Below are 15,228 nucleotides of genomic sequence, written 5' to 3'. Positions count from 1 at the left end.
CCATTAAACTCTGTAACTGTTTTAAAGTCACCATTGGCCTCATTGTGAAATCCCTGAGCAGTTTCCTTCCTCTCCATCAACTGAGTTAGGAAGGACGCCTGTATCGTTGTAGTGATTAGGTGTATTGATACAACATACAAAGTTTAATTAATAACTTCACCATGCCCAAATGAAATAAAATCACATTTGATTGGTCACATACACATGTTTAGAAGATGATACTGCGGGTGTAGCGAAATGCTTGTGTTTCTAGCTCCAACAGTGCAGTAATATCGAACAAGCAATATCTAACAATTTCACGACATATACCCAATACACACACATCTAAGTAAAGGAATGGAATTAAGAATATATAAATATATGGACGAGCAATGTCAGAGCGGCATAGACTAAAATACAGTAGAATAGAATAGAATACATACATATGAGATGAGGAATGCAAAATATGTAAACATTATTAAAGTGACTAGTGTTACATTTATTGAAGTGGCCAGTGATTTCAAGTCTATGTATATAGGCAGCAGCCTCTAATGTGCAAGTGATGGCTATTTAACAGTATGAAGGCCTTGAGATAGAAGCTGTTTTTCAGTCTCTCAGTCCCAGCCTTGATGCACCTGTACTGATCTCACCTTCTGGATGATAGCAGGGTGAACAGGCAGTTACTCGGGTGGTTGTTGTCCTTGATGATCTTTTTGGCCTTCCTGTGACATCGGGTGCTGTCGGTGTCCTGGAGGCTAGGTAGTTTGCCCCTGATGATGCGTTGGGCAGACCGCACCATCTTCTGGAGAGCCCTGCAGTTGTGGGCGGTGCAGTTGACATACCAGGCGGTGATACAGCCCGACAGGATGCTCTCAATTGTACATCTGTAAAAGTTTGTGAGGATTTAAGGTGCCAAGCCAAATTTGTTCAGCCTCCTGAGGTTGAAGAAGCGCGGTGGCGCCTTCTTCACCACATTTTCTGTGTGGGAGGACCATTTCAGTTTGTCGGTAATGTGTACGCCAAGGAACTTGAAGCTTTCCACCTTCTCCACTGCGGTCCCGTCGATGTGGATAGGGGGGTACTCCCTCTGCTGTTTCCTGAAGTCCACGATCATCTCCTTTGTTTTGTTGACATTGAGGTTATGTTTTCCTGGCACCACACTCCCAGATCCCTCACCTCCTCCCTGTCTCGTCATTGTTGGTAATCAGGCCTACTACTGTTGTGTCATCTGCAAACTTGATAATTGAGTTGGAGGTGTGAGTGGCTATGCAGTCATGGGTGAACAGGGAGTAGAGTAGGGGGCTGAGCATGCACCCTTGTGGGGCCCCAGTGTTGAGGATCAGCGAAATGGAGTTGTTGTTTCCTACCTTCACCACCTGGGGGGCGGCCGTCAGGAAGTCCAGGACCCAGTTGCACAGGGTGGGGTTCAGACCCAGGGCCTCGAGCTTAATGATGAGCTTGGAGGGTACTATGATGTAGAATGCTGAGCTATAGTCAATGAACAGCATTCTTACATAGGTATTCCTCTTGTCCAGATGGGATAGGGCAGTGTGCAGTACGATGGCGATGGCGATTGCATCGTCTGTGGATCTATTGGGGCTGTAAGCAAATTGAAGTGGGTTTAGGGTGGCAGGTAAGGTAGAGGTGATATGATCCTTGACTAGTTTATCAAAGTACTTCATGATGACAGAAGTGAGTGCTACGGGGTGATGGTCATTTAGTTTAGTTACCTTTTTCCATTCTTGGGTACAGGAACAATGGTGGCCATTTTGAAGCATGTGGGGACAGCAGATGGGGATATGTAGAGATTGAATATGTCCGTAAACACACCAGCCAGCTGCTCTGATGACGTGTCTAGGGATTCCATCTGGGCTGGCAGCCTTGCAATGGTTAACACGCTTAAATGTCTTACTCTCATCGGCCACGGAGAAGGAGAGCCCACAGTCCTTGGTAGCGTGCTGCGTCAGTGGCACTCTGTTATCCTCAAAGCGGGCGAAGAAGGTGTTTAGCTTGTCCGGAAGCAAGACGTCAGTGTCCGCGATGTATCTGGTTTTCCTTTTGTAGTCTGTGATTGTCTGTAGACCCTGCCACATACGTCTCGTGTCTGAGCTGTTGAATTGCGACTCCACTGTCGTTTTGCCTGTTTGATTGCCTAACGGAGGGAATAACTACACTGTTTGTATTCTGCCATATTCCCAGTCACCTTGCCATGGTTAAAAGTGGTGGTTCGTGCTTTCAGTTTTGCCCGAATACTGCCATCTATCCACAGTTTCTGGTTAGGGTAGGTTTTAATAGTCACAGTGGGTACAACATCTCCTATACACTTCCTGATAAACTCAGTCACCGTATCAGTATATTCGTCAATGTTATTCTCGGAGGCTACACGGAACACATATCCCAGTCCACGTGATCAAAAAAATCTTCAAGCATGGATTCCGATTTGTCAGACCAGCGTTGAATAGTCCTTAGCACGAGCACTTCCTGTTTGAGTTTCTGCCTATAGGAAGGGAGGAGCAAAATGGAGTCATGATCAGATTTTCCGAATGGAGGGCGGGGGAGGGCCTTGTAGGTATCCCGGAAGTTGGAGTAACAGTGGTCGAGTGTTTCAGCAGTGCGAGTACTACAGTTGATGTGTTGATAGAACTTTGGTAGCACTTTCCTCAAATTTGCTTTGTTAAAATCCCCAGCTACAATAAATGCGGCCTCAGTATATGTGGTATCCAGTTTGCATAAAGTCCAGTGAAGTTCTTTGAGGACCGTCATGGTATCGGGTTGAGTGGGAATATATACGGCTGTGACTATAACCGAAGAGAATTTTCTTAGGATGTTATACAGTTGGCATTTGATTGGGAGGTATTCTAGGTTGGGTGAACAAAAGAACTTGAGTTCTTGTATGTTATCATAATCACACTATGAGTAGTTAATCATGAAACATACACCCCCGCCCTTCTTCTTTCCGGAGAGATATTTATTCCTGTCTGCACAATGAACTGAGAACCAAACTGGCTGTACGGACTCAGACAATAAATCCTGAGTGTGCCATGTTTCCGTTAAACAGAGTATGTTACAATCCCTGATGTCTCTCTGGAAGGATATCCTCGCCCTCAGCTCGTCAACTTTATTATCCAGAGACTGAACATTAGCAAGTAATATACTCGGAAGCGGTGGGTGGTGTGCACGCCTCCTGAGTCGGACTAGAAGTCCAGTCCGAGTACCTCTTCTTCGGCGGCAATGTTTTGGGTCAGCCTCTGGAATCAGTTCAATTGCCCTGGGGGGTACGAACAAAGGATCCAATTCGGGAAAGTCATATTCATGGTCATAATGCTGGTAATGCTCGTGAGTTACCGTCGCTCTGATCTCCAAAAGTTCTTTCTGGCTGTATGTAATAACACACAAAAAATATCTGGCCTATTAATTTAAGAAATAACACATGAAAAACAAAATACTGCAAAGTTGCCTAGGGGCTAGTAGTACGGCTGCCCTCTCAATAGTTGCCCTTTTTTGCGAGGCATTGGAAAACCTCCCTGGTCTTTGTGGTTTAATCTGTGCTTGAAATTCATTGAAAAACACAATTCCACTTTGACATTATGGGGTTTTAAATTCAGGCTGTAACACAACAAAATGTAGAAAAAGTCAAGGGGTGTGAATACTTAGTTTTTTTGTAAAATTGTATTTAATATTTTATAAATAACACAAAACATACACATACAAACGACAACATCATACAAAATCAACAACATCACACCTGCCCAGACCCACTAGCACACACCCCCATCTCCTGCACCTGCATCACTTTCCGCCGCATTGCCTAAAACTGCACCATTTTGTTTCTCTCCGTAGCCTACGCACTTTAAATATTTCAATAACAAATAATTTGATTTTCCATTGTTAATGATAGCGGATTGATTTCCACGGTTTTAAAGATAAGTAATGAGAAGAGAATCGTACAACCCATCAGATATCACCCAAATATGCCATGTCTTGAAATATACAGACAGACGGATTAAAAGTATGTTTGCATTTCTAATACTTCTGACAGCCAACTTTCTAGCTCCGCCCACAACTTCCGGACTTTATAGCGTTCCCAGGAAGCGTAGATTATTGAGTCATTATTAGTTTTACAAGACATGACTCTGATATTGTGCTGTAGAATTAGTGAATTGTGTCTTGTATAATACATTCTATACATTAGCTTATACTGGATCAAGTGTATATTTTCGTTAACTGTCATTTTGTTAGTTATGATCCAACTTTCCCTCCATCTGCCAACATCAGTTATTTTTAAGTCTTGGTTCCAATAGTGAATGCTTTCTGAAGGCACTGAGGTTAGGACTGTCTGGGAGTGGTCTGAGTGGGGAGGGGAAAACTGAAACTAGCTGTTATTGTCAGAGATGTTTGGAACTCTCTTTCTTATTGGTCTATTAACTAATTTACCACCTGGTGATGTCACCAGGCAGTTCAAACTCCATCCCACCAAAACAGGCAGACATTTTAGGCGGTCTTTTCAAAACGCTTTTACACTAAAAGGACATTATCATAATTTTCACAGTATTATTCCAACCTCATAGTGTGGAAATATATATTAAACACTTTAGGAACGCCTTTAGGAAGATAAATATAAATCTCTGTCTGGAGATGGAACGAGATGAGAGAACAAACACCATTTTTTTTATTCTTCCTCATAAAGAATGTATCAGTAGTCTCTTATGTTCTGGTCTTACAAACTTAAACCCCCAAATCACCCTTGTCTGAAAATTCTAAATTCTATGAATAATTCAAGTGAAAAAACTTTACATGCAAATACCCTCTTATCCCTCTACTTTGGAAATGTTCAGGTGGGTCTGTCTTGTGGATTGCCATCTAGACAAACCTTTTCCTCTCTAGACTCAAGCCTTGGTCATGATTGTCAAGGGGAGAGATAAAGTCACTCCTCTCCTGTATTTCAGGTGTCACTGAGTATCCCCAGAGATGACTGGGGCTGGGGCTGGCCAAGGAGGGCCAAAGGAGGGGGCTGTGAAGCCATCAGAAGACCGGGTCCACATTAGACTCGGGTTCCAGTGGCGGAGCTTACTCTCAAATAAAATAACATTTTATTGGTCACATACACGTGTTTGGCAGATGATATTGCGGGTGAAGCGAAATGCTTGTGTTTCTAGCTCCGACAGTGCAGTAATATCTAACAAGTAATATCTAACAATTTCACAACATATACCCAACACACACAAATCTAAGTAAAGAAATGGAATTAAGAATATATAAATATATGGACGAGTGATGCACAGTGATGCCGAAACGTTGGTAAATACCCATTATATTGCTGAAAGATTTTACATGGATGTGCGACTTTCTTTATTTTGATAGTTTATAGTTTATTCGCCATTAGTCAGCACCTCCACACAAACTATTATTCTGGGTTTGCACCAGCACATGTTTTTTTATCTACATTTATTGAAGTGGCCAGTGATTTCAAGTCTATGTACAGTGGGGGAAAAAAGTATTTGATCCCCTGCTGATTTTGTATGTTTGCCCACTGACAAAGAAAGGATCAGTCTATAATTTCAATGGAAGGTTTATTTGAACAGTGAGAGACAGAATAACAACAAAAATATCCAGAAAAACGCATGTCAAAAATGTTATAAATTGATTTGCATTTTAATGAGGGAATTAAGTATTTGACCCCCTCTCAATCAGAAAGATTTCTGGCTCCCAGGTGTCTTTTATACAGGTAATGAGCTGAGATTAGGATCACACTCTTAAAGGGAGTGCTCCTAACCGCAGCTTGTTACCTGTAAAAAAGACACCTGTCCACAGAAGCAATCAATCAGATTCCAAACTCTCCACCATGGCCAAGACCAAAGAGCTCTCTAAGGATGTCAGGGACAAGATTGTAGACCTACACATGGCTGGAATGGGCTACAAGACCATCGCCAAGCAGCTTGGTGAGAAGGTGACAACATTTGGTGCGATTATTCGCAAATGGAAGAAACACAAAAGAACTGTCAATATCCCTCGGCCTGGGGCTCCATGCAAGATCTCGCCTCGTGGAGTTGCAATGATCATGAGAACGGTGAGGAATCAGCCCAGAACTACATGGGAGGATCTTGTCAATGATCTCAAGGAAGCTGGGACCATAGTCCCCAAAAAAACAACTGGTAACACACTACGCCGTGAAGGACTGAAATCCTGTAGCGCCCGCAAGGTCCCCTGCTCAAGAATACATATACATGCCCGTCTGAAGTTTGCCAATGAACATCTGAATGACTCATGGGACAACTGGTGAAAGTGTTGTTGTCAGATGAGACCAAAATGGAGCTCTTTGACATCAACTCAACTCGCCGTGTTTGGAGGAGGAGGAATGCTGCCTATGACCTCAAGAACACCATCTCCACCGTCAAACATGGAGGTGGAAACATTATGCTTTGGGGGTGTTTTTCTGCTAAGGGGACAGGACAACTTCACCGCATCAAAGGGACGATGGACAGGGCCATGTACCGTCAAATCTTGGGTGAGAACCTCCTTCCCTCAGCCAGTGCATTGAAAATGGGACGTGGATGGGTATTCCAGCATGACAATGACCAAAAACACACGGCCAAGGCAACAAAGGAGTGGCTCAAGAAGAAGCACATTAAGGTCCTGGAGTGGCCTAGCCAGTCTCCAGACCTTAATCCCATAGAAAATCTGTGGAGGGAGCTGAAGGTTCGAGTTGCCAAACATCAGCCTCAAAACCTTAATGACTTGGAGAAGATCTGCAAAGAGGAGTGGGACAAAATCCCTCCTGAGATGTGTGCAAACCTGGTGGCAAACTACAAGAAACGTCTGACCTCTGTGATTGCCAACAAGGGTTTTGCCACCAAGTACTAAGTCATGTTTTGCAGAGGGGTCAAATACTTATTTCCCTCATTAAAATGCAAATCATTTTATAACATTTTTGACATGCGTTTTTCTGGATTTTTTTGTTGTTATTCTGTCTCTCACTGTTCAAATAAACCTACTATTAAAAGTATAGACTGGTCATTTCTTTGTAAGTGGGCAAAATCAGCAGGGGATCAAATACTTTTTTCCCCCACTGTATATAGGCAGCAGCCTCTAATGTGCTAGTGATGGCTATTTAACAGTCTGATCGCCTTGAGATAGAAGCTGTTATTCAGTCTCTCAGTGGCTCGGGTGGTTGTTGTCCTTGATCATCTTTTTGGCCTTCCTTTGACATCGAGTGCTGTAGGTGTCCTGGAGGGCAGGTAGATTACGTTAGGCAGACCGCACCATCCTCTGGAGAGCCATGCAGTTGTGGGCGGTGCAGTTGCCATACCAGGTGATGATACAGCCCAACAGGATGCTCTCAATTGTACATCTGTAAAAGTTTGTGAGGGTTTAATGTACCAAGCCACATTTTTTTCAGCATCCTGAGATTGAAGAGGAGCTGTTGCGCCTTCTTTACCACACTGTCTGTGTGGATGGACCATTTCAGTTTGTCAGTGAAGCTTTCCACCTTCTTTACTGCGGTCCCGTTGATGTGGACCATAATAATACAGGATTTTTATAGCACTTTTCTAAAAAGCCAAAGGGCCTTTACAATAATACAACTAATGGACCTTGAGCATCAATTTCACCATACTCAATTTCATTGTGTTCTGGTGAAATGGATAACCACCATAGCCTCGGTCTCCTATTTCATTAGTTTTTTTCAACCTCTGTCTCCTATTTCCTTAGGTCCTTTCCTCCAGCAGCTCCACCTCCACCTCCCAGCCCTCTCGTTCTGATGCCTGTGGAGTGGGCTCCACGTCACTGAGAAAGGTTACTGGTCCTGCCCATTATCATGCCCAACACCACATCTGTACCATCAACAAAGATGAACTAGCGCCTGTAACCTGCAGAATGCCTGGGATGCATAGTGTATATATTTACAGTTATTCTTATTCCCTCTGTGTTAAATGATCTGGCAAACATTTGGGGATTTTGGAAGGATAAAGGGATGTGAACCCTCTAGCTTAGATGACAACAGGCAAGAAATCCCATATGGTTGAGGAACAGAAGGCTCCTCTTCACAGCCAAAATACCGTTAAGCAGCAGGGTTTTATAGTACATCCTCCCTAGGTAACACTGTTGTTGTGCTGCTTATTGTTTGCTGCAGTGGGAGTATTTTTGAAAGTGTCTTGAAAGCAAAAAAATCCTAAGAAATGAAAAAAGAGCCTGTGCCTCCCTCTGTGTTTTTTGGCACTAAGTGGTGAAAGCCCTGGTCCAGCCCTCCTTGGAGAGATGTCTAGTGATGTCTAGGAGAGAGATCTCTACTCCTTCGTTTCTTTAATAGCTGGGAAGCTCCTCAGAGAGGCTCCTCGTGTACCCTTCCTTAGCCCTTGACAGACACAAGACTTTGTACCGATGCCAGCCAGGGAGGCAGAGAGGGAGCCAGAGAGCTCTGGTCCTGTTGCTCAGTTGGTAGAGCATGGTACTTGCAACGCCAGGATAGTTGGGTCTACCCTTATGGAAAAACCAGATGAATTTCACATGTGAACACGTGACCTCGTGTGATTTCAAGATCACATGTGAAGTTAATGTGACAACATGTGAGAACTTGAACTTGTGAAATTAATCTGAAATAAATATGACAACATGGGGATGCAAAATGTCAACATGTGATAACATGACACTGCACGTGACAACATTTGAGCATGTGAAAACCTAGGTGTCAAATGTCATATAGAATATTTTACTTTGAAAGGCATAATTTACATTAATTCAATTAAAACAGTCATGGTCCCCTGCAGGTTTTGTCTAGTTTCTGGTTTGTTCCAGAGACATCCCTAGAATGTTGTGTCATGGTCCCCTGGAGGTTTTTGTCTAACTGCGGTGAAAATATGGTAAACCTACAACTAGTTGTAGGTTTACCATATTTTTACAGCTAAATTCAGGTGTTAATGTTAAAGAACAGCATTCTGCTCTATGCTGATTACTTGGGACTCAACCTCAATTAGGATTTGAATTCACAATCTCTTGATTGCTAACTAGCTGAAGTTCCTGCTGCGCCACCAGGTCTGTGGACATAATGGAGATTGGCAAGTATGCATTTCTGTACTTTGCCTAACATTGCAGTAAATATACTATATACAACAACTTGAAGGTGTTATTATACATTGCATTCGGAAAGTATTCAGACCCCTTGACTTTTCCAAATTTTGCTACATTAGCCTTATTCTAAAATAAATGAAATAGTTAAATCAATCTACGCACAATACCCCATTATGACCAAGCAAAAACAGTTATTTTATTAATTTTATTCCAATTTATAAAACATAAAAAACTTATATCACATTTACATAAGTATTCAGACGATTTACTCAATACTTTGTTGAAGCACCTTTGACAGCGATTACAGCTTTGAATCTTCGTGGGTATGATGCTACAAACTCTTGGATATGACGGCACAACTGTATTTGGGGAGTTTCTCCCATTTTTCTCTTCAGATCCTCTCAAGCTCTGTCAGGTTGGATGGGGAGCGTTGCTGCACAGCTATTTTCAGGTCTCTCCAGAGATGTTTGTTCGGGTTCAAGTCCGGACTTTGGCTGGGACACTCAAGGACATTCAGAGACTGGTCTCGAAGCCCCTCATGCCTTGTCTTGGCTGTGTGCTTAGGGTCGTCTTCCTGTTGGAAGGTGAACCTTTGCCCCAGTCTGTGGTCCTGAGCGCTCTGGAGCAGGTTTCATCAATAATCTCTCTGTACTTTACTCCGTTCATCTTTCCCTCGATCATGACTAGTCTCCCAGTCCTGACAGCACGATGCTGCTACCACCATGCTTCACCGTAGGGATGGTGCCAGGTTTCCTCCAGATTCAGGCCAAAGATTTTCATCTTGGTTTCAGACCGGATAATCTTGTTTCTCATGGTCTGAGAGTCCTTTAGGTGCCTTTAGGCAAACTCCAAGCGGGCTGTCATGTGCCTTTTACTGAGGAGTGGCTTCCGTCTGGCCAAGGCTGGGGGAGAAGGCTCCCTTCTCCCCCAATTGCTCAGTTTGGCTGGGAGGCCAGCTCTAGGAAATGTCTTGGTGGTTCCAAACTTCTTCCATTTAAGAATGATGGAGGCCACTGTGTTCTTGGGGACCTTCAATGCTGAAGACATTTTTTGACCTTTCCCTAGATCTGTGCTTTCACATAATCTCCAATTTACTTATGTAAATTTTCTTTTTTTTGACCTGTTTTTTCGCTTTTCCATTATGTGGTATTGTGTGTAGAATAAGGCTGTAATGTAACAAAATGTAGAGAAAGGAAAGGGGTCTGAATACTTTCCAAATACACTGTATATAAAAAGACAGTATGCTGCAGTATTCTGATTTAAATTACTGTAAAATCTGGTACTGTGACCACAATTGGGACTTAAATGGGTGTTGAACTCATAACCTCTTGGTTGCTAGCAAACTGAAATGTCCTGCTACAGTGCAGCTACACCACCAGATCTGTGAGTGTGAAAGAAAAGGAAAGGGGGATACCTAGTCAGTTGTACAATTGAATGCAATCAACTGAAATGTGTCTTCCGCATTTAACCCTCTGAATCAGAGGGGGGATGGGGGCTGCCTGAATCGACATCCACGTCATTGGCACCCGGGGAACAGTTGGTTAATTGCCTTGCTAAGGGGCAGAATGGCAGATTTTTTACTTGTCAGCTCGGGGATTTGATCCAACACCCTTTCAGTTACTGGCCAATCGCTCCTACCCGCCAGGCTACCTGCCTAGATATGGCCAAAGACTTTTTCTGCACTTTGCTAAAAGATGCCCAGAATTAAGTAAATAATTGTTCAATTATCACCACCAATGTAAAACTAGCAGTGGTCAGGGACACTTGACATACAGGATACATTCATTCTTTTGGGATTTTAACTTGCAACCTCTTTGTGGGAGTGCATCAATGTTTCTGCAGTGCCAACAGGTTCATACTAAGTGCTTGGAACATACAAGGAGTGTACAAAACATCAGGAATACCTTCCTAATATTGAGTCCTGTGTGGCTCAGTTGGTAGAGCATGGTGTTTGCAATGCCAGGGTTGTGGGTTCGATTCCCATTGGGGACCAGTACGGAGAAGAAAAAAAAAAATGTATGAACTGTATGAAAAATGCATTCACTACTGTAAGTCGCTCTGGATAAGAGTGTCTGCTAAATGACTAAAATGTAAAATGAGTTGGGCCCCCAGAACAGCTTCAATTTGTTGGGGCATGGACTCTACAAGGTGTCAAAAGTGTTCCACAGGGATTGTTGACCTGAATGCTTCCAACACTTGTGTCAAGTTGGCTGGATGCCCTTTGGGTGGTGGCCCATTCTTGATACACATGGGAAACTGTTGAGTAAAACCCAGCACCTACTGTACCTTGTAGAAAGGCTCTTGTGTCTTGCCTATTCAGGCTCTGAATGGCACACACAATACACGTCTCAATTGTCTCAAGGCTTAAAAAAACCTTTATTTAACTTGTGTCCTCCCCTTCATCTACACTGATTTGAAGTGGATTTAGCAATTGACATCAATAACACCTGGATTCACCTGGTCAGTCTGTGTCTTGGAAATAGTAGTTCCTAAGGTTTTGTACATTTAGTGTATATGAACACTCGCAAAAAATAAGGGTATGGTAGGGTACACTACAGTGTTGTTACCTGGGGTACAAAAAGGTCAAATGTACACTTCATAGGTACACATATGAACTCACATTGTATAGTTTGGTGACTTGTAGGTATAATGGGACATCTGTCTACCTAATATTTTGAATGTAAGGTACGATGAAAGAGTACAGTATAAAGATAGGCAGAAACTGCTTCTCCAATAGAAATCCCTGATTACACTTGTAGGCGATGTCATGGCGACGTTGGCTAGCTAAGCTCATGCGTAGAAACACGTCATTGAGTCTTAGCGGTCATCTCGCACCGAACTGCCCATGTGCAGTCCATCAAATCAAAGGAACTCCTTCGATATAAAGTCGTTTTGGACAGAAATGTTAACGTGTCACTCACGAGGTTCGAGTAATAACGTGTTCAACTACTTAACACATTGTCTGGAATCTAGGTTGTGTCTTTAGATTTAGCGAAAAATTAACAACAAGTAAGAAGTCATTTTTCACTTCAACAACCCCCAAACTCCCGCTTGGTCTGTTTCGCAAGCATTCACGGAAGTCTTGCAATGTTGAGCGTCTGGGTTTAGAAACTCTGTGGTACGATCTTCACTGTGCTTTTATATGTGGGAGCATTGTACTGTTCGGGGACATAAGCAAATGTATGGCCGTGGTTAAATATACAGTATATGTATTTGTGCCAACTGTCAGTGGAAGTGTTGCGGCAGTTTAAGTGTTTGATGCTTATGATAGGACACTGTTTTTTTCTGCAAACTTTGTAAGAGAATGTGTTAGTAATGAGTTCCACTCTGAAAGGTTATGTGATCACATGTAAAACTTAATGTGAAATTCCCCATCATCACATATGAAGTGTTCCAAAAACACAGGATTTCACATGTGAAAATCTACATCATCACATGTGAAGTGTTCCAAAAACACAAATCTGCAAAATATGTCAAATCATATGATTTTTTTGACGTAAAATCATTCGTTTTTTTTTCTGTAAGTGTACCCATACGTAAAATGTATGCACACATGACTGTAAGTCACTTTGGATAAAAGTATCTGCTAAATGGCATATATTATTATATAATTAGCAACACAACAGGAACACACTGGGGAGAGTACACAACTACCTGCAGCACCTAGGAAGATGGAGTAACACTCAGAGGGAGTGTTTGTGAGAGTGCATATGAGACTGACTCAGACTGGAAAAGATGTCCGGCAGAAACTAAAGTAGGCCATAGAGCTTAGGGTAGCTGAGGGAATAAAGCTGCAGATGTGGAGTTGTGTTTTTAGATACTTTTACAAATTAATTAAAAATGAAAAGCTGAAATGGCTTGAGTCAGTATGTATTCAACTCCTTTGTTATGGCAGTTTCGGGGGCCCCCTGAAACTGCGGTACGCCACTGCTGTTGCAGAGTGACTGAGTTTATGAAACTGGTAAGGCAGGCAGGTTAAAGGAATGTCTCCTATCTGTCTGTGTTGCAGGAGTAGAAGCAGTAGAAATGAATGGTAAATAATGTATTGAGTCATTTTGGAGTCACTTTTATAGTAAATAAGACTAGAATGTTTCTGAACACTTCTACATTAATGCGGATGCAACCATGATTACCGATAATCCTGAATGAATCGTTATTAGTGAGAAAGTTACAGACAGACAAATGTCATACTCCCAAGACATGCTAAATTCTCACCATTACAATTACACGAGAAGTAAGCATTTTTTTGAGGGGGTATGACATTTGTGCGTCTGTAACTTTCACACTCATCATTATTCACGATTCATTCAGGATGATCTGTAATCATGGTAGTATCCACATTTATGTAGAAGTGTTTAGAAACATATTCTATTCTTCTTTACAATAAAAGTGATTCCAAAATGACACAATGCATTATTTACCATGAATTTCTATGGACAACACAACCAACACAACCAAAACCACAACACAACCAAAACAAACAAGAAAATAATTCAACAAATGTGTAGGGTCACAAGCTTGATGTGGTTATTGCGTGCTATGAATATGGGACCAAATACTTAACGTTTTACTACTTTAATACACATATAAGTGAATTTGTCAGAAATACTTTTGCTCCTGTAAAATGGAGGGACTATGTACAAAAAGTACTGTAATTTTTAAACGGTTCACCTGATATGGATCAAAATACAGTGAAATCAAAGCTGACAAGTCTGTAACTTTAACCCCATAGTCCAAACATCCCCAAAATGCTTCACTGTACCAATAATTATGGAAGGCACTGTATATGAGGCTATCAATATTATCCTAGATTTTGTTCATGCCTTGTGCTGACATGCAATTGTTTAGTGCAAATCCAACCTTTGTAATCTAGGTGTTAAAATGTCTGGAAGCAAGAGATGACGGGATCCTTAGCTTAAAACATACACACAACTACTACTACCAAGTTCAATGACAGATACTTTTCTCCCAGAAGGTCTGAGCTTCACTTGGAGGTGCCACTGTGATAATGAAGATGGTTTGCCTAAGATTACCACGTCAATTACATTGTCTATACTAAATGTGTTTAAATCAGTGGTGGTCTGTAACGTTTATGATGAGGGAGGACCATGTTATTTTTTATGAGCATGTCCTTATTTATTTTACAGCATATTGGATGACTATCATTCATATCCCATTCAACCAGCTCAATGTAACATCAATAGGTTTAGGCAACTACATGACACAAACATTTTTCCTATACCCATCATGAAGTTGCTACAACCTAGCCTATGAATGAAAGTTTACAACGTAAGTGCACAGGTCGAGAGAAAAAGGTGACAGACAGTGACACATTGAATACTGCCTTGCACACTTTTTCCTGCATCTCACTGATTTAGGGTGTAATCATTAGTCCAACAGTTACTAACAAGAGTTTCTATTGGACAAATTCAGGTATGTTTATCCCCATTTCATTCCGTTTGCTTCCGTTTAAGACATTGCTTTCAACAGAATAGGCTAAATGTATACACCCTTGATCACATGCAAACACAGTTCACTGTCCTAGCAGCCACATACGAAACAGGATGAACATTTTGCTCGTTGTATACTTCCTTCTCGCATCTACAGCTCTCCTCCTCTCACATTTTCCCTTCGCTTGTGGACTTTAGTGCACAACACAGCAGCTGTCTGTGACCAGCCCCAAAAAACTTTCCAAGCCAAACCTTCATATCATTACCGCTAACCGCTACACACTGCCTACATCATTGTCACCATATGTGACCCGTTTCAGGAAACTAGGTGTATGTACATTTACATTTACATTTAAGTCATTTAGCAGACGCTCTTATCCAGAGCGACTTACAAATTGGTGCATTCACCTTATGATATCCAGTAGCAAGTCACGACTTCACAGGAGAGCCATTTGAACATTTTTATCAAAATGCGTTTTTTTTGGCAGAATTTCCTTCTCGAACATGTGAGCTTTCATGTGCCTTAATAACAAACTTTTATGCAATTTGTAAATACATATAAAGTTGTTAAATTACGAGCCTAGTTGGTTTAGCCAAAGAAAAATATGATTGGCTGAGATAATTAGTGGGCTGGACATGCCGAGAGATGAGTTTCAGATTGGTCTGCGGTGTAGAATCTTCTGTCTATAAAATAAGCTGCTTGTTATGCGTAGATAATCCTTTCTAGTGTAGTTTT

The sequence above is a fragment of the Salmo trutta genome, chromosome 33 (genome assembly GCF_901001165.1).
Source record: "Salmo trutta chromosome 33, fSalTru1.1, whole genome shotgun sequence".
Lineage (NCBI taxonomy): Eukaryota > Metazoa > Chordata > Actinopteri > Salmoniformes > Salmonidae > Salmo > Salmo trutta.
Note: the sequence above shows the minus strand (reverse complement) of the source record.